The sequence below is a fragment of the Oryx dammah genome, unplaced genomic scaffold (genome assembly GCF_014754425.2).
Source record: "Oryx dammah isolate SB20612 unplaced genomic scaffold, SCBI_Odam_1.1 HiC_scaffold_25, whole genome shotgun sequence".
Taxonomy (NCBI): domain Eukaryota; kingdom Metazoa; phylum Chordata; class Mammalia; order Artiodactyla; family Bovidae; genus Oryx; species Oryx dammah.
The window spans coordinates 80263212-80284064 of NW_024070209.1; the positions used below are offsets into that span (position 1 = coordinate 80263212).

The following is a 20853-nucleotide window of genomic DNA, read 5'->3' on the forward strand; positions in this document are numbered from 1 at the left end:
AACTGAGGCCCAGCAAGAGAAAGTGATTTGACCAAGACAAAAAGCTAGGCGCAAAGCCCAGGCAAAAATACCAAAGTTTTATGACCCCTGGGACAATGTTTTTAATAAAAATTTTGTTGATTAGAACTTTAGATGTATTTTTGTGTGTGTGCTGATTTTTTAATATTACACATTAAAAAATTTGATAATCTAAATTAAAATATGTATTCTAAAATGTTATTATTACTAGCATGGCAGAAGCTTCCAGGTTCCTTCAAAATCCATGTCCTTCTTCCTTAATAAGAAAACTCCTAATTTATAGCAGGGGTTTTGTTAAATGTGACTGAATTCTGGCCAATGGCATACATGCCAATTTTCAGGTCTGACTTACGGAAGGGTCCTTAAAAGGAAAGGATGCACCCTTTATCTCCCCCTTCTCCTTCTTGCTAGTAGAAAGCACATGTGAGGTTTGCAGCCATGGCGGATCGAGAGATGGAAGCAACCTGTGAAGGATGGCAGAGGTGAAGGGCAGAAGGAGACCGAAGCCCCCGAGAGCTTCATGAAGCTCCCCTATCAACTTTGCACTGCCAACTGCTGGATTTCCTTTATATGATTGAGAAATAAACTCTCCTTTTAACTTATTGTTATTTGGTGTTCTCTGTCATTTTAAGCTGAATCTAATTCTAACTGGTCTGTTAGTAAATTATAGGAATGCAAGCTCTTGCTCTAGAGAAGGCAATGGCAACCCACTCCAGTACTCTTGCCTGGGAAATCCTATGGACAGAGGAGCCTGGTAGGCTAGTCCATGGGGTCACGGAGAGTCAGACCCGACTGAGCGAATTCACTTTCACTTTTCACTTTCCTGCACTGGAGAGGGAAATGGCAACCCACTTCAGGGTTCTTGCCTGGAGAATCCCAGGGATGGGGAAGCCTGGTGGGCTGCTGTCTATGGGGTTACACAGAGTCGGACACGACTGAAGCGACTTAGCAGCAGCAGCAAGCTCTTGCTCAAAAAAAAAAGAAAGCATAATAGATTATGAAAGTGTTAAGTCACTCAGTCGTGTCTGACTCTGCAACCCCATGGATTATAGCCTGCCAGGCTCCCCTGTTCATGATATTTTCCAGGCAAGAATACTGGAGAGGAAAAAAAAAAAAAAGAAAGAAAGAAAGAGAGAGAGAGAGAATACTGTGGGGAAAAAACAAGAATACTGGAATGGGTTGCCATTTCCTTCTCCAGGGGATCTCCCTGACCCAGGGCTCTAACCCAAGTCTCCTGAACTTGGCAGATTCTTTATCGTCTGAGCCAAGATGTTTAACAGAATTTTTGTTATATTCTCAAGAACTTGAAACTTAAAGTAATGATAATGATAATAACAGCAGTGTATTGACTACTGTGGGCAGCCTATGGAGAGCAGTCAAGAAATGGCTCTGAAGTCATACTTTCTGGTCTTGCCGTTTATTGGCTGTGTGATGGTGGGCCCGTCACCTACTGTTTCTAAGTTTTCTTTGAAGTCAGAACATCAAAAGATCTTTAGCATGGGTTGTGAGCATTAGACAAATAAACACATACGATAATGTTAATATAAATTAACCCCACGTAGTATTATTGATCTTACTTACCATTGAAACCATCACTATATTACTCCTCTAAAGTCTAGATATCATATATACTTATGTGGTAATATCTGTAATTTAATCATCATGATAATACTGTCCCATAGGTATCATTATCAATATTTCATGATAAAATGACTCACCTAATTTGGAATATTTTGTGACAGAGCCTGATTACAAAACCCACAATTCTTTCCATTACACCATGCTCATCTTAGTTAAGATTCTATAAACTTTAACACTTTATGTCAAACACACTCATTTGAAAGTATTTTCTTGCCATTACTGTAACTATACTGCGGTTCCTGCCCCTTCTGTCCCTCTCTTCCTGCTCCTCTTTCCCACTGTCTTCCTAGTTCATAGCCTTGGCGTCCTCAAAGTGATCCCACCTCCAACTCTCATCCTAGGGAGGTCTGGGTCCTGTGTATCCCGGAAGCCTTCCCACAGCACACTCTGCGTCTCTCACAACTGTCCTTACCACACTATCATCTATCTCCACCACTGGAGTGTGAGTTCTGAGAGGCTACGACAATGTCCTCTATCCTCAGAGCACGTTGTACATTGCTTAATAAACACTTCTTGAATCAATGAAAACCACTTCTGACTTAGTGGAACCATAAAGGCATTTGGGTGTGTTTAAAGGCCCACATGGAAACAACCAAGGGTTTGGGAGAAGTACTTGACATACAGGGGCTTCCAAGTTATCTGGAAACTGTTGCAGCGAATTACGCATCAGAGAGCGTGGTTCTCTTAGAGATGAGCTGGCATCAAAAGCTCTGTTGTCCTTATGATTGGGGGAGTTGTGAGTGACGGATAAAGTGGGAGATGCTAAAACCTGGAAGCAAGGCCCGTTCCTCTCTTCTCAAAGAGAAATGTAGCACTCATTACCTTCCTAAGACACAGCCACGGTAAACATATCTCAGTAGCAATCCCAGGAGGGTGAATTGGAAATCTAGACCTCAGTGGGTTTCTCTGGTATCTTCTACTTCAAGCAGCTCAAAATAGATCTCCATATTACCATTTCTTACAGCACCAGGTATTTTTCTTTCATGATACTTAATCTTGTAATTTTAGGCTATTTTGTGATTCTCGTCCTTGCACGCGAATGCTCAGTCCTGTCCGACTCTTTGTGACCCCATGGACTGCAGCCTGCCAGGTTCCTCTGTCCATGGTATTTTCTAGGCAAGAATACTGGAGTGAGTTGCCATTTCCTTCTCCAGGGGAAATTTTGCAACCCAAGGATTAAACCTCTGTCTCCTGCATTGGTAGGCAGATTCTTTTATCACTGTGCCACCTGGGAAGCCTAAGGGCAGGGATTGTGGCTGTTTTACTTTACCCTGTACGTTTCAGTTCAGTTCAGTTCTGTCACTGAGTCATGTCCGACTCTTTGTGACCCCATGAATTGCAGCACGTCAGGCCTCCCTGTCCATCACCAACTCCCGGAGATCACCCAAACTCATGTCCATTGAGTTGGTGATGCCATCCAGCCATCTCATCCTCTGTCATCCCTTTTTCCTCCTGCCCCCAATCCCTCCCACCATCAGAGTCTTTTGCAATGAGTCAACTCTTCCCATGAGGTGGCCGAAGTATTGGAGTTTCAGCTTTAGCATCAGTCCTTCCAAAGAACATCCAGGGCTGATCTCCTTCAGAATGGACTGGTTGGATCTCCTTGCAGTCTGAGGGACTCTCAAGAGTCTTCTCCAACACCACAGTTCAAAAGCATCAATTCTTTGGCGCTCAGCTTTCTTCACAGTCCAACTCTCACATCCATACATGACCACTGGAAAAACCATAGCCTTGACTAGACGGACCTTTTTCGGCAGACTAATGTCTCTGCTTTTCAATATGCTATCTAGGTTGGTCATAACTTTCCTTCCAAGGAGTAAGCGTCTTTTAATTTCATGGCTGTAATCATCATCTGCAGTGATTTTGGAGCCCAGAAAAATAAAGTCTGACACTGTTTCCACTGTTTCCCCATCTATTTCCCATGAAGTGATGCCATGATCTTAGTTTTCTGAATGTTGAGCTTTAAGCCAACTTTTTCACTCTCCTCTTTCACTTTCGTCAAGAGGCTCTTTAATTCTTCTTTGCTTTCTGCCATAAGGGTGGTGTCAGCTGAATATCTGAGGTGATTGATATTTCTCCTGGTAATCTTGATTCCAGCTTGTGCTTCCCCCAACCCAGCATTTCTCATGATGTACTCTGCATATAAGTTAAACAAGCAGGGTGACAATATACAGCCTTGATGTACTCCTTTTCCTATTTGGAACCAGTCTGTTGTTTCATTTTCCAGTTCTAACTGTTGCTTCCTGACCTGCATACACGTTTCTCAAGAGGCAGGTCAGGTGGTCTGGTATGCCCATTTCTTTCAGAATTTTCCACAGTCTATTGTGATCCACACAGTCAAAGGCTTTGGCATAGTCAATAAAGCAGAAATAGATGTTTTTCTGGAACTCTCTTGCTTTTTCCATGATCCAGCAGATATTGGCAATTTGATCTCTGGTTCCTCTGCCTTTTCTAAAACCAGCTTGAACATCTGGAAGTTCACTGTTCACGTATTGCTGAAGCCTGGCTTGGAGAATTTTGAGCATTACTTTACTAGTTTGTGAGATGAGTGCAATTGTGTGGTAGTTTGAGCATTCTTTGGAATTGCCATTCTTTGGGATTGGAATGAAAACTGACCTTTTCCAGTCCTGTGGCCAGTGCTGAGTTTTCCACATTTGCTGGCATATTGAGTGCAGCACTTTCACAGCATCATCTTTCAGGATTTGAAATAGCTCAACTAGAATTCTATCACCTCCACTAACTTTGTTCATAGTGATGCTTTCTGAGGCCCACTTGACTTCCCATTCTAGGATGTCTGGCTGTAGGTGAGTGATCACACCATCGTGATTGTCTGGATCATGAAGATCCTTTTTGTCCAGTTCTTCTGTGTATTCTTGCCACCTCTTCTTAATATCTTCTGCTTCTGTTAGGTCCATACCATTTCTGTCCTTTATCGAGCCCATCTTTGCATGAAATGTTCCCTTGGTATCTCTAATTTTCTTGACAAGATCTCTAGTCTTTCCCATTCTGTGTTGTTTTCCTCTATTGCTTTGCACTGATCGCTGAGGAAGGCTTTCTTATCTCTCTTTGCTGTTCTTTGGAACTCTGCATTCAGATGCTTCTATCTTTCCTTTTCTCCTTTGCTTTTCGCTTCTCTTCTTTTCACAGCTATTTGTAAGGCTTCCCCAGACAGCCATTTTACTTTTTTGCATTTCTTTTCCATGGGGATGGTCTTGATCCCTGTCTCCTGTACAGTGTCACGAACCTCAGTCCATAGTTCATCATGTAGGCCCTTAAATCTATTTCTCACTTCCACTGTATAATCATAAGGGATTTGATTTAGGTCACACCTGAATAGTCTAGGGTTTTTCCCTACTTTTCAGTTTAAGTCTGAATTTGGCAATAAGGAGTTCATGATCTGAGCCACAGTCAGCTCCTGGTCTTGTTTTTGCTGACTGTATAGAGGTTCTCCATCTTTGGCTGCAAAGAATATAAGCAATCTGATTTCAGTGTTGACCTGTACATTAGTACTAGGCAAATGATAGATGCCTTCAACAGGTATTTGTTGAAAGAATGAATGAACTGATGAAGCACAGGGATGGTACTTCATGTAAAAGTAACATAGTGAAGAGAAAAGCAATGTAGTAAAGTAAGTGGAAAGAGCACAGATCTGTTTGGGTCTAAGAGCCAACACTTAGAAACTTTATGACTTTATGTTAATTAATCGATCCCTGTAAGTACTAATCTCTTCATCTAAAGTACAGATATTTTATTGAATTTTTGTGAAAATGCGTGAGATAGTATGTATGTAAAGTAAAGCATTTATATAGTCCTTGGCACAGAGGGAGGGTAAGTGCCAGAAGTGTTTGCAAACACTGCACACCTGAAAAAGCGGCTCTTCCTCTTTTCCCCTTCTTTGCTGAATTAACTGTGGGGAGTTTCAAACATTTGAACATCATAAGGTGTAAGACTGTGACAAGTGGAAAGAACTCTGATGAGTAAACCCTGGAGAATGTGAGGTTCTTTTTCCCCTGAAATATCTTCCCCGTATAACCAGAAATTTCCACTTCCCTATTCCATCTCTTAGACCTCTTGGGGTTCTTTGATTCAGTCAATCAATATTTATTGAGCATCTATGCTGTATATGCTAATCACTGGATTTGGTTTTGAGAATACACTGGTGAATTACATAGAAGTTGAGTCTAAAAGCTTTGTTGTGCAAATAAGTCCTGGAAGAACCTAGGGACCTTAATTATTCACATTATCGCTGTAAACAATAATGATAATAATTATCTGATATTGCACATTCCTTCTATCCCCAGCTCTGTCCTACGTATGCTTCATATATAAACTGATTTAATCTTTACGAGGACGATACAAGATAGACTTTCCATATCCAGGCAAGAAAACAGAAGATGCTGCAACTAGCCAGTGGTAATGCTGGGGTTTGACTTCAGGTCTATGTAACACTACTGACATGACTTTTCCATCTACCACCGACATCTGCCTATCACTTTTAATGTTCTAACTGATTTAAGAAGTGATGAACTGGCATTATTTTATAATTTATTTTATTAGGCTAGTCACTTTAATAAATATATAACTGATGTAAAAATATAGGTTCATAAAAGTTGAGTTTTCACACCACTTGCATTTGGTACAGCAATCTTGAAAACAACAACAACAACAACAACAACTTTAAAATGATAGCAAAAGTCAAGACCCAGGAGTTTTTCTTTTACACCAAGAGTGCCAAATTAATGAACCTTGAACCACATGAGACCATGTATGTGCTTATGTTGGCCAGTTTACTCCATGCTGTGTTCTAAAAGTAAGTGGAAGCAGTGACAGATATTATTTTCTTGGGCTTCAAAACCAGTGTGGATGGTGACTGCAGCCAAGAAATTAAAAGACACTTGTTCCTTGGAAGGAAAGCTATGACAAACCTAGACAGCGTATTAAAAAGCAAAGACATCACTTTGCCAACAAAGGTCTGTACAGTCAAAGGAATGGTTTTTCCAGTACTCATGTATGGATGTGAGAGTTGGACCATAAAGAAGGCTGAGCGCCAAAGAAATGATGCATTTGAACTGTGGTGATGGAGAAACTCTTGAGAGTCCCTTTGAGTGCAAGGACATCAAACCAGTTAATCCTAAAGGAAATCAACCCTGAATATTCATTTGAAGGACTGATGCTGAAGCTGAAGCTCCAATCCTTTGGCTACCTGATGTGAAGAGTAGACTCATTGGGAAAGACCTTGATGCTGGGAAAGATTGAAGGCAAAAGGAGAGGGTGGCAGAGGATGAGATGGTTAGATGGCATTACCGACTCAATGGACTTGAATCTGAGCAAACTCCAGGACATAGTGAAGGACAGGGAAACCTGGCGTGCTGCAGTCCATGGGGTCGCAAAGAGTCAGACATGACTCAGCGACTGAAAAACAACAACGTTTTAAAAGGTAGAGATTCTAGGTAAGTATTCTGTTTGATCAAAATATCATCATTTTAACACTCCGTTATGACGTGATGGGACCGGATGCCATGATCTTCGTTTTCTGAATGTTGAGCTTTAAGCCAACTTTTTTGCTCTCCTCTTTCACTTTCATCAAGCGCCGAAGAATTGATGCTTTTGAACTGTGGTGTTGGAGAAGACTCTTGAGAGTCCCTTGGACTGCAAGGAGATCCAACCAGTCCATTCTGAAGGAGATCAGCCCTGGGATTTCTTTGGAAGGAATGATGCTAAAGCTGAAGCTCCAGTACTTTGGCCACCTCATGCGAAGAGTTGACTCACTGGAAAAGACTCTGATGCTGGGAGGGATTGGGGGCAGGAGGAGAAGGGGACGACCGAGGATGAGATGCCTGGATGGTATCATGGACTCAATGGACATGAGTCAGAGTGAACTCCGGGAGAGGGTGATGGACAGGGAGGCCTGGCGTGCTGCGATTCATGGGGTTGCAAAGAGTCGGACACGACTGAGCGACTGAACTGAACTGAACTGAACATATAGCCCACTTCATTTAACTGCTGCTTTAGATCATGAGCTTCTTGAAGACAGAAATTTGTCTTAAAGTTCTTTATACTCTTGGAATCAAACTGGATCCCTGGCATATGGTAAAGGCACAAGAGGTGTCTGCTGTATGAGTAAGAGAAATTCTGCCTGTTAAGAGGTCCTGGGAGTGTCATAATGGGGCAGAGGGCTGGCCTGGAACAGAACAGATTCTGAATGCAGGAAATGTAATTCACCACTTTCCGGGAGCCTAAATGTCTGCTATTTAGTTCTTTGAACAAAACTTGCTTTCAAGAGAAAAACTCAGAAATTTATTTAAGCTAAAACAAATACGGGTGAATTCTGTTTTAAAGCCCCTAACTATGTCCTCTTAGGTGTACAGCCCTGTGAGAGATCCAAAGATTACTGAGGCCCTATGTCTGCTTTCTAGGAATTCCCAGATGGGTTAGGAAGGGTACTCCTGGAAATGACGATGAAGAGGATGATGATGATAGTGGTAATAGCAGTAATAATGATAATAAAGGCAAAGCATGCTATTAAAAACGGTAATCAAACAATGTTCTGGGATCTTAGTCTAGAAATGGCTCTCTCTCCTATTTCCTGCTTCAAAACAAAGTGACAGATGTAACGACATTTCAGGAAGGTCTTGATCAGAAGAGGTTTTTCAGAACTTCTGAAAGGAATACAGCTATCTGCTCATAAAGTAGTCTCCCAAAACTACAAACTAGGTAAGGTGAATTTTTCACAAACTATTTAACAGTATGACTCCTCAGGCCTACTGTTTCTCCAGAGTCCCATTCTCCGTCACCAAGCAGAAAAGCCTACATTCAAAGAAATTACTCATTCTGCTAGTGATGCCCGGAAATGCATACCAAGGACATTGTCCAGTCCATTCTTAAAAAGGCAGTGAAGTTTGTGCACAAGATGCTCCCTTCAGTGGTCTTTAAAAAGTTAAAAGTGTAAGAATAAGAGAACACTGAAGCAAATCTTCTCTATGCATATAGTGGAGTGTAATGTAAGATTACATCTGTCAGGCTTCCCTAGTGGTCTAGTGGTTAAGAATCTGACTGCCAATGCAGGGGACATGGATTTGATCTCCGGTCCAGGAAGATCCCATATGCCACAGAGCAACTAAGCCCACAAGGGTCTAGAGCCCAGGCTTTGCAACACGAGAAGCCACTGCAATGAGAAGCCTGTGCACTGCCCTAGAAAGTAGCCCCTGCAACTAGAGAAAGCCTGCAAGTAGCAACAAAGACCCAGCGCAGCCAAAAATAAATAAATAAATCTTAAAAATTAATTACATTTGTGAACAGTTTTAATTGCAAAGGTGGTGTTAAGGGGAAAAAAAGCAGAATACAAACTTTAAAGAAAAGAGTAGTCTCAATTAGAAAAAAATATTTATAAAGGAGGAAACTATAACCTATAGATTGTAAGTGATTTTTATTCTTTTCTCTGATTTTTCTTTCCTGATTCTATTTTTTCTGAGTTTTGCTTTCTAAATTTTCTACAGTGAGCAAGTATTATTTTTTTTACTCAGAAAAAGTACTTTAAAAGAGCAAAGTCCTGGCTTTCAATGAAGCTCATTTAAGAGCTGTCATACGAGTAGCAGCTTGAAGTGTGGTTATTTGTTTGGTGAGTTATCTGGAATGCCGACAGTAACCCTCTTTAGTTCTAGTTTTTGGAGTTTTGTCAAATGAATTTTTAAAATTAGATTTTAAAAGTCTTTTGAAAGAAAAAAGCAGTCTCTGTCTCCACTTAATTAAAAAAGAAAAATTCTGCACTCATATCTAATCTAAGACAACCACAAAACTGGAATATTCTGTTATAATGATGCAAACTCAATCACCATGATAGCAATCAGTGAATTAGATTCAAATTCAGAGAAATAATGTGATTCTTGGCTGTTGACCATAGAAATCAGTAACTACACTTCAGATTAACTAGCTGGAATGCTGTATGAATTTTTAGCCTTCCTTCTATCAGCATTACATCACCTCCTAGTGAGTTTCAATTCACAGATGTATAAGCTTATAGACTACTACAAAAGTCTGAGTACTCTTCACCAGCAACCTCTGGTTCTCACATAACACAGAAAAAAACTGCTTACTTTATATTTTCTAAATAAGCAGGCATAAGCACTATAAGAACATTATGTTACTGTCACTGGGCTATAAGCCTTTATAAACATAATGTTTTGAATTCAAACATCGTGTTCTAGATAAAGTACCTGTTAACCTCACAAATAGCTTTGCTGCTACTACTGCTGCTGCTAAGTCGCTTCAGTCGTGTCCGACTCTGTGCAACCCCATAGACAGCAGCCCACCAGGCTCCCCCGTCCCTGAGATTCTCTAGGCAAGAATGCTGGAGTGGGTTGCCATTTCCTTCAATGCATGAAAGTGAAAAGTGAAAGTGAAGTCGCTCAGTCGTGTCTGATTCTTAGCGACCCCTTGGACTGCAGCCCACCAGGCTCCTCCGTCCATGGGATTTTCCAGGCAAGAGTACTGGAGTGGCTTTAGATGTACCCAATTCAAGAGATGGCCTGTCAGCTGTATTCAGTTCTATGCTTCTTGATTATGAATTCATTCAATTTTCTCAATTTAAATGAAAAACTCTTTGAGAACAGCAAATACTACTTCATTATTAAAAAACTGAGTGTCAATTAAATGCTTGGTTTCTGCTAGTTATTTAAAATGTATGTATAACCTCTGGTTTTCACAACAATTTTGTGAGACAGCTATAATTTATACTTAACAACTGAGAAGACTGCGGTTCAGAGAGATTAAATTATTTGCCTAAGGCCACACAGCCATTAAATGGTGAAGTCAGAATTTAAATTTGGTTTTATTACTCAATATTATTTCCATTTTCCCATGTTGCTGATGTCTGATCTTTAGATTATTTTGATTATCTTATTCAGAATTTCTATTTTAAACCCTAGGAAACTGAGATCTCGAGGAATGAAGTGATTTGCCCAAGTTCATAAGAACAAAAAGTAAATTCAAACCTGGATCATTTTAATTGCCCTTATTTGTTTTTGTTTTTTTTTTTTTAAATTATGCTACTTATGCAAAGTTATGTTAACCTCTGCTAACATGATATTATATTTTAATTTTTTCCTATTACTTTTAATTGACATGATAACAGCTTGTAACATTTCATTTTTTTTGAACTTGAGATCATTTTAAATTCACAAACTTCCTTCCTCGTCCTGTGGGAAATCACATGAAACATGCCAGTGAGGAGGATTCAGAGCTGTTATTCATCAGCCATAATGGGACTGCTGCTGCTGCTGCTGCTAAGTCGCTTCAGTCGTGTCCGACTCTGTGCGACCCCATAGACGGCAGCCCACCAGGCTCCCCCGTCCCTGGGATTCTCCAGGCAAGAACACTGGAGTGGGTTGCCATTTCCTTCTCCAATGCAGGAAAATGAGAAGTAAAAGTGAAGTCGCTCAGTCGTGTCCGACTCTTAGCGACCTCATGGACTGCAGCCCACCAGGTTTCTTCATCCATGGGATTTAAACTGTGGTCAAATTTATATCCAGAAACAAAACGGGAGTGATCACAAGGGTCAGTAGCCAAAGCACTCCACGAACTTTCCTTAAGTTTCTTGGCCTAGTATACTATTTTTTTCTTTTAAATTTTTTTAAGGAAAGGAAACTAAAATTTACTAAAATATTTGTACATGCCAGAGATTGTTTTAAGCACTTTCATAGACATTATGCTATTAAACCTTGCAACTAAACTCAGGAACATACTTTTTACTTTTCAAAAGTTAGATAACTTGTTCAGAGCAACTAGGCTCAAATTTGAAGCCATGTCTCTTTTATCCATACCATACTTTCCTCTAGTGAGAAACATGTCTTATATAAATGCTTTATATAAAACAGGCTGCTGTCTACTGGAGAAGGAAATTGCAACCCACTCCAGTATTCTTGCCTAGGTAATCTCGTGGACAGAAGAGCCTGGCGGGCTGCTGTTCATAGGGTCTCACAGAGTCGAACACGACTGAAGCGACTGAGCATGCATGCATGCACTGGAGAAGGAAATGGTAACCCACTCCAGTATTCTTGCCTGGAGAATCCCAGGGACAGAGGAGAGTGGTGGGCTGCCGTCTATGGGGTCGCAGAGTCGGACACGACTGAAGCAACTTAGCAGCAGCTGTCTACTAGCCAACTGGGATGTGTAGACCTTATCTAGATCCTGATTCAGATAAATTATAATAATACTTATGAGCTTTGAACACTGACTAGATATTTGATGACATTAAATAATTTGGGGGGTATATAACAGTACTGTGGACGTGTTTCAAAGACTCCTTATAGATACATATTTGAATATTTATAGATGCAATGACATAGTGTCATAATTTGTTCAAACTAAACCATTGGAGGGGGAAGTATGGGTATAGAAGTGAAGCAAAGTGATTCTTGGTGGTTAAATGAGTGATGGGTACATAAGAGTCATTATATCATTCTCTGCAAATGTGTATGCTCTCCATAATAAAAAGCTTAAAAAAAAAAGACCAAAGGGAAAAAAAAAAGCCTATGTAGATAGGCAGGCTTTCCTGGGGGCTCAGCAGTAAAGAATCCGCCTGCCAAAGAAGGAGACGTGGGTGTGATCACTGGGTCAGGAAGATCCCCTGGAGCAGGAAATGTTAACCCACTTCAGTATTCTTGCCTCAGAAATCCCATGGACAGAGGAACCTGGCAGGCTACAGTCCATGAGTTGGCAAAGACTGGACACAACTTAGCAACTAAATAACTATAAAAAGATAGATAGAGAGAACCCTTGGTTTAAATAACACCTTTATCACTTAGTAAATGTGTGACCTTGAAAAAATTACTTTCTGAGACACAGTTTCTTGGTCATAAAATGAAGCTTACCTTGCAGACCTGTAATGTGGATTCAATGAAGTAACATGTAAATAGCCAAAACAGTGTCATATACACTTTAAATTCTTTACATCATTACTATTGAATGTTATTACCAAGTATAAATGATCTTTGCTTTCATTTCCTTGCTGTCCTGAAATTAGCTTAGATATAATTTCCAATATTCAGATGAATCTGATCTTGGTTATGAGCCAAAGATGAATGATACAAGTGCTCTGTGTACTTAGATGTCTACAGAGTGCCTCTTTGGAAGTCATTTTTTCCAATTTCTCCATACCATTGGTGATCTGGATCCAGACCATTTTGTTCTGTCACTCAAGTTCACACCAGTTTCTTCTTTCTAACACCTACACCAGCAATTCTGGCCTATACCTCTTGCTTTATGGATGAATCATATGCCATTTTGTATTGTTTCTTTTATAACCAGTTTGTCGAATGGGTTGGTTACACAGCTTTATTTTCTCATCTCTTCCTCAAATATGCTCTAACTGTGCCTCCCTTTCCCATTCCAGGATGATATATTAGGCTGATCTGTATCTTTCCAAGTAACTTTCAGGTATCAGAAAAGTAGGTATTATAGTAGGTATTAATAAGCTCAGTCTAATTTAACTGTAAATTTCCACTATATATCTAACCTAGTCTTTCCTTTCTCAGCTCAATTTTGAAGTAAGCAGAAGAGAGGAGACTGTAATCTGTTCTTTATTCTGCTTGCTTTCCTCTTTCACTGTTTGCTCTGCTGCTCCAGGGAGGGGCCAAGAAAAGGAGGTTATATAGGAAATGGGCAGTCTTACTTAATCTTACAGGTACTGTGTAACCTAGCCATCAACCCCCTTTGTGAGTCAGACGCCCAAATGCTGCTTCTCATAACCCTAGGTGTTTGCGAATTCTTTAATAGCGCCTGATTGGTGATTGCCCCTCTTTACGACTTATTAATGGGGCAACATACACTTGACATGCTACCACCCCTATTCAACTGCCCTCCAGTGGCATACCTCTCTAGAGGGGACCTAAAAATTTATCAGACAGATTTCCTTTCAAGGAACTTCCAGTTTCCTAGGAGAATTGGCACATACACAAGTAACTATGAGTTCAGATGTGGTAAGAAGCCTGAGAGAAAACTCTTGGCTAAGACGACTAGGGGAGGATTCCGAGGAAAGGATCAGATTTTGATAATCAGGGTTGTGGAAACTCATGAGAAATGATTTCCATTGTCCTTGAGGGGAAGTCACTGCTCCTGCTGGCCTGCACTGAGAGGCACAGACCTTGTTCAAAATGGATTCTCTTTGGACACAGACATATACGGGTCTCTTTTTTCTTCAGTCATTTTTCACCGTCCTTGCGTTGTTCAGTTCTACATGCTGCATTCACGAATGTAAGGCCCAGTGACTCTCACAGACCTGTTTATTCCATTAGGATAAAAGTCTTATTGCCAGAGCTTGTCTGCTGGAACAAACACTTGGGCATGGCCACGCTTGCCTCTCTTTCCACAAGAGCGTCTCTGAAAATTGGAACATGCTTGCTCCACTGAGAAACACTGTGGGCTCAATTACATGAGAAATCCTGAGGAAAAAACCAGAAGTTGATGTGCCTACAATTTTAAATAATTTGATTTTCCCCTCCAGATTTATTTTATTTTAAAATCACCTTTCAATTTTACTGTGTGGAAACCTAGTTATAGTTACCATATGTTTGCCATTTTATACTAGGAACTGAGGTAGGGGAGGATAGGGGGCAGAGGACTTCTTTTAGTAGATATAATGCCATTGTAATAATTTGCACCGGATCAGTACTCTGATTCTTTATTTACCTTTTTAAAATAAGAGATAAACTAAAATTCTAAAGTTGAATAATAATCATAAGTCTCTTACCCTTACTTGGCCCTATCCAGTTTATAGCATAAGTTCAAAAGTCATTTCAATCTCACAATAAACTCCTAACCAGAGAAAGGAAGGAAGAAAATCTCGTATTTATTTTTAAATGACACAACTAAAACTCAGAAAAGTAAAGTAACTCTTGCAAGACTTTGCACTTATGATACCTAAAACACAACTTTGATACCTAAAAGACACAATTAATGGCTCCTTGTCCTAAAGTACCTTTCACTACATAGTTCAGTTCTTCTCCTTCTTTTCCAATTGGGTTCTTCAGAACCACAATGAGATGGTTAACAAGCGCGTTTTAAGATAACCTCCCTGTGCAAAAAGGTTTGGAAACATAAGGTTAAGCAAACAAAACATATGCTGGGTCTTCACAACAGGACCACTCAGACTTACTATTAATATGAAAATACGCACTGAAAACAATTTAAGACTGGGATGTTGGAAACATTATCTACGTCGTAAAGGGTTTCCACAAGACTGTTGAAGGGGAAATAACTATTAGTATTTTGGAAATATTTCTTTAAACAAACAAAGTCTAAAATGTCCTTAATGTGCGAGTGCTTGGTTGTGTCTGTTTGGATCACATGGACTGTAGCCCTCCAGACTCCTCTGTTCTTGGGACTTCCCAGGAATGGGTTGCCATTTCCCACTCCAGGGGTTCTTCCTGACCCAGGGACTGAACCGCATCTCCTATCTGCACTGGCAGACCGCAGATAGCAGAACCGTATCTGCATAGGCAGGCAGTTTCTTTACCATCATACCACCTGGGAAGCCTTAAAACCTCCTTCACTTTCAAATCTGCCACTTCACCTAGAATGAGAAGACTTTCAACAAGGCCTTCCTTTTAATGCCATCTCAAAAGTGCTGATTTATTATAAAGTTATTTGCTCTTAAATCTTTTCCTTAAAACGTAAAACAACCTATGACAACATACCGAGCTTATTGTGTAACTATCATGCATGTAAGTATGTATGTATTTATGTATCTGTGTGTAGGCACACCTCTCCCTCACCCACACTTTGAGAGCTGTTCTCAGCTCCTTGCTAACTTACATCAGTATACACCTCTACAAATGCTCAACAAACGAAGGCTCTGAGAGGCCAACCCTGGCATGAACATGCTCTGCAACAGGTATTATGTACTCCACTGAGGGCTCCCTTTCTGCCATTTATTTGATGTTATTTGATGGACATTAGTTGGACCAAAAATATAGAAGTGATAGTGCTAGAACTGAAACAAAGAAGTGAAGTAAGGATGTCATTAGAATGTTTAAAACACACTCAAGGCACCTTGGAGGAAAAGGTAGGGGAGGGAGAGTATGAAGGTTGAAAGATAATTAAAGGTTGGCAGATATCCTCTGACAAGATTTATGAAGAGCATTATAAATCAATGGAAACAGTGACAGACTTTGTTTTCTTGGGCTCCAAAATCACTGCAGATGATGACTGCAGCCATGAAATTAAAAGACACTTGCTCCTTGGAAGAAAACCTATGACAAACCTAGACAGCATATTAAAAAGCAGAGACATTACTTTGCCAACAAAAGGTCCATCTAGTCAAAGCTATGGTTTTTCCAGTAGTCATGTATGGATGTGAAAGCTGGACCATAAAGAAAGCTAAGTGCTGAAGAATTGATGCTTTAGAACTGTCGTGTTGGAAAAGACTCTTGAGAGTCCCTTGGACTGCAAGGACATTAAACCAGTCAATCCTAAAGGAAATCAATCCTGAATATTCATTGGAAGGACTGATGCTGAAGCTCCAATACTTTGGACACCTGATGCAAAGCACTGACTCCTTGGAAAAGACCCTGATGCTGGGAGGGATTGGGGGCAGGAGGAGAAGGGGACGACAGAGGATGAGATAGTTGGATGGAAACAGTGTCAGACTTTATTCTTTGGGGCTCCAAAATCACTGCAGATGGTGATTGCAGCCATGAAATTAAAAGACGCTGATTCCATGGAAGGAAAGTTATGACAACCCTAGATTGCATATTGAAAAGCAGAGATATTACTCTGCCAAAAAAGGTCCATCTAGTCAAGGCTATGGTTTTTCCAGTGTTCATGTATGGATGTGAGAGTTGGACTGTGAAGAAAGCTGAGAGCCGAAGAATTGATGCTTTTGAACTGTGATGTTGGAGAAGACTCTTGAGAGTCCCTTGGACTGCAAGGAGATCCAACCAGTCCATCCTAAAGGAGATCAGTCCTGGGTATTCATTGGAAGGACTGATGGCTAAAGCTGAGACTCCAGTACTTTGGCCACCTCATGCAAAGAGTTGACTCACTGGAAAAGACTCTGATGCTGGGAGGGATTGGGGGCAGGAGGAGAAGGGGACAACAGAGGATGAGATGGCTGGATGGCATCACTGACTCGATGGACATGAGTCTGAGTGAACTCCGGGAGTTGGTGATGGACAGGGAGGCCTGGCGTGCTGCGATTCATGGGGTCGCAAAGAGTCAGACACGACTGAGCGACTGAACTGAATTGACCTTCTTTTAAGTGGTGTGCTTGGGTGCATGCACCAGTCATGTCCAACTCTTTGTGACCCTATGGTCTGTAGTCTCCCGGGCTCCTCTGTCCATGGGATTCTCCAGGCAAGAATACTGGACTGGGTTGCCATGCCCTCCTCCAAGGGATCTTCCCGACCCAGGGACTGAACCTGTGTCTCCTATATCTCCTGCAGCGGCAGGTGTGTTCTGGTATGCATATACATGTGAGATACACACACATACACAGACAGACACACACATATTAGGACCAAGGTGGATATATGACCCCATTTCAAAAATGAGAAAAAAAGCCCCCAAATTAATTAGAATCAAAACTCCTACCTAATTCTGTGAATCATACAATACTCCCTCCTAGAGAAAAGAGCCTCAGAATTTAGGTGCAACTTTGTTACAGACTTCAAAAGGAGAAAAAGATATCTCTTTAACTCCAGGTAAGAAATATACTTGAGTTTTCCTAGTAAGTGGGGCAGGAAATGGAGAATGGAGGAAAAAGCTGAGGAGAAGTGAAAAAGCTCTTAGACGAGCTGAAGATAGTTAAGGCCATTTTGGATTTATGTATATGTGTATGTGTGGGCTTCCCTGGCAGGCTACAGGCCATGGGGTCACAAAGACTCGGACATGACTGAATGACTCACACACACACACGCACACACACACACACATGTGTGGGCCTCCCTGGAGGTTCAGTAGTAAAGAATCCGCCTGCCAGTATGGCAGACACAGATTCGATCCCTGGGTCAGGAAGATCCCCTGGAGGAGGGCATGGCAACCCACTCTAGTATTCTTGCCTGGGGAATCCTCATGGACAGAGGAGCCTGGCGGGCTACAGTGCTGCAAAGAGTCAGACAGGACTGAAGCAACTTAGCATTTAGCACAAAGAGTATCAGATAGAAAGCTCTTTTTGGGAAGGTATTAAAGGATAGAAGTATCATTGTATAATATTTAAACCAAAGGCAAGGCTCTTTTTTCACTGAGTTTCAATGACTCTCTGGAGGCTTGGGTGGGAGACAAGGGCCACATTATTCAGCTACATTGGAAAATAATTAATAGATGACCTTAAAATGTATTCACTAAGGAAACAAGCTTAAAAATATCTTCTTGGTTCCATAGTCTGTTGTGTCCAGTTATATGTTGGTATTTTATGGTAGGAAAATAATGGCAAAGAAACAGTATAATGAAAGGAGATGCATTTAAGGAAAGAATGAAAGAAATAAGAATGAGAATAAGGTCTCAGTGTAGGCATTTCTTCTATAAATTTTTTCCTTTATGCATCTATACCATATTTTTGTTTCACTTGACTTACTGAACTGTGCTTACCTTCCTCATTAGGCATAAATTCCTTTAAGGCTGAGATTGTAACTTATTTAATGTTGATTCCAGTGACTACACAGTGCTTGGCACACTTGCTTAATGGATGTTTTTTTTACAAGGTAGATTAAGCACTGTTAACTGTTCATTGGTCATAGCTCAATTTCTTGTTCAGAGATTCTATTATGAGTGGGATTACTATAACTCAGAGACTAAAGTGGTTTATGAACCATTAATTTCTGATAAAAGAAATGACAGTAATGATAATGACATCATTAATTGCACATTTTCAATAATGGGGCATTATATTATATTCTTTAATACATAGTCTTCTATTTCTGTTCAAGAATCCAATTTTAAATGGAAACTGAGCTTGACAGGTTAAACAATATATTCAAGGTCATAGAACTAATAAACTACAGAATTAGGGATTTTTATCTAAGTGTATCTAGCTTGAAAACTCATTTTACACTTTCATAACTTCTTTTGAGCCAATTGAAACCGTGAGAATTGAGGAATTTTTCCATTTACTAATTAAAAATGGCAGAAGATTGCATGGATGATTTTCATCTCACTCTGAGGAATAAGTATCTTTGTAAACACTTAAAAGAAAAACTAACAATTTTGTTTAGAATTTAAACTTATTTCACAATTTCTTTTTTATTTTTCATAAAATTTCACATATGAACAAGAAAGCATATACCACGCACCTTATGTATAAATTTCAGAAACACTTGAACTTCTGGAATAAACAAAATTGATAGTCTTTCGTTAGCTCATAACATCAAAAGCCAAAAAACTCCAGAACAGAAGTAGCTAATTGAAAATCAAACTTGTACAGCACTATTCCACACATTAAAAATAAGATCTTATATTAATAAGCATGTCAACTTTATTGATAATCCTTAATGGGCCTCCAATGGAAAATTTCACTCATAATTTAAGACTGGGTTTCAATAAGTCAAAAATAAATACACTAATCACAAATTAATAAAGCTAAGGCAAAATGTAAAACACGAGACTCTAGCAGCATCAAAATCTACTATTCTGAGAAGCTTTCAACTGCAATGAACATTCTAAACTATGAAACAGCAGAAATATTAGGATCTAGTTGTTCGCACTGGAAAAAATTTACCAAGGCTGCAAAGCACATTGAACACGTTAATAATTTGCAAAAAATCTATTTACATTCAGCTCTTCAAAAGTTCACAGTCTTTCAGAGCCTGAGAGATAATAAATAAGATCCAAAGAAAGGAGAAAAAAAATACATTTAAAGGGACATATTTCTTAGAAAAGTCCTTATATGAATAAGAATAAACAAAAGTCGTATACATTCTATAGATATATAAAAATTGCAAGTAAATGTAGCTAATTTGTTAACATGTTGCCTTTTATGAGCAATGTTTCATAAAAATGAACTCTTTTTGAGAGTCTTATTTTCTATAAAAAGTTCTGCAATTATTGCATAGATATAGTGAGCTTGAAGGTTGCTGGTGAATGAGAATATTCCAAATCTCAAGTGTAATTTAGAACAAAAGGAAATATGTTATTCACCTGAAAATAATCCAACAAATGGTTAGAAATGCAGTGCACTCTCTTTTTTAAAAAAACAATTGATGGCTACACAGCAGGTCATCTGTGTTAGAAATGCAGTTAAGGAAGGCAATGGAGAAATCCAGAGTGAAACAAAAGAATCACCACAAATTACCTGACTTGCGTGCTTTAAGTTAGCTGATAAGGGTATAGAGCATCTTTAATGTATTCATAGAACCTTGTTATTAAGGTGTCAAACCTCTTTGAGGATTCCTCAGTAATTTTCTATTGCATATCTATTTCATTCATTAAGCAGTTTCTAAAGCACCCCTAAGATTCCATTTGTGGAGTTCTCAATGAATGAAGCTGGAAGCAACTCAAATTATTTTGATTCACTTAAGAGAGCATAAGCTATCTTTACAAACAAACTGTAAATGAGAAATCCAGTGTTATGGTCCCTTCACAGTGTGAACACATTAAAATAATTCCATAGCTCAAGAGAATCATGATTTAAATATGTGGTATACATATCTACTACCGTGTAGGTTTATATTCCCTTTTTGACATATTGATATCAATTCTTGTAAATACATAAAATAATTTACAGTTTTTACCTATGAAGAGATAAAAGGGAGTATACTCTGTAAGTACATTAAAAAGCATGCTTAAATGTATTAGCATAGTGCTTTTATGTCCTTTATTGAAAATAAATTATAAAATAACTTTTAGTTTAGATTTTCCTTTTAGTAACATAAAGATACTTAAAGCAATTCTAATTTTGTGCATGCTTTTAATGGTGGTGGTGGCTTAGTCACTAAGTCGTGTCCAACTTTTGCAATCCCATGGACTGTAGCTTGTCAGGCTCCTGTGTCCATGGGATTCTCTAGGCAAGAATCCTGGAGTGTGTTGCCATTTCCTTCTCCAGGGGATCTTCCCAACACAGGAATCAAACCCGGGTCTCCTACATTGCAGGCAGATGATTTACCAAATGAGCTATGAGGGAAGCCAGGCTTTTAGTATACATGATTTAATTTCTTGACATAATTAACAAGGTATATGTAACTGATTCTTATTAGAAATAGTTAATTG

At 39.6% G+C, this 20853-nt stretch overlaps 1 protein-coding gene across 1 annotated transcript in view; it reads right to left on the reverse strand.

Moving 5' to 3' along the window:
* The window catches only part of VSNL1 (visinin like 1), a 126219-nt gene that overhangs the window by 100150 nt on the left and 5216 nt on the right, over nucleotides 1-20853 (reverse strand). The window lies entirely within an intron of this gene.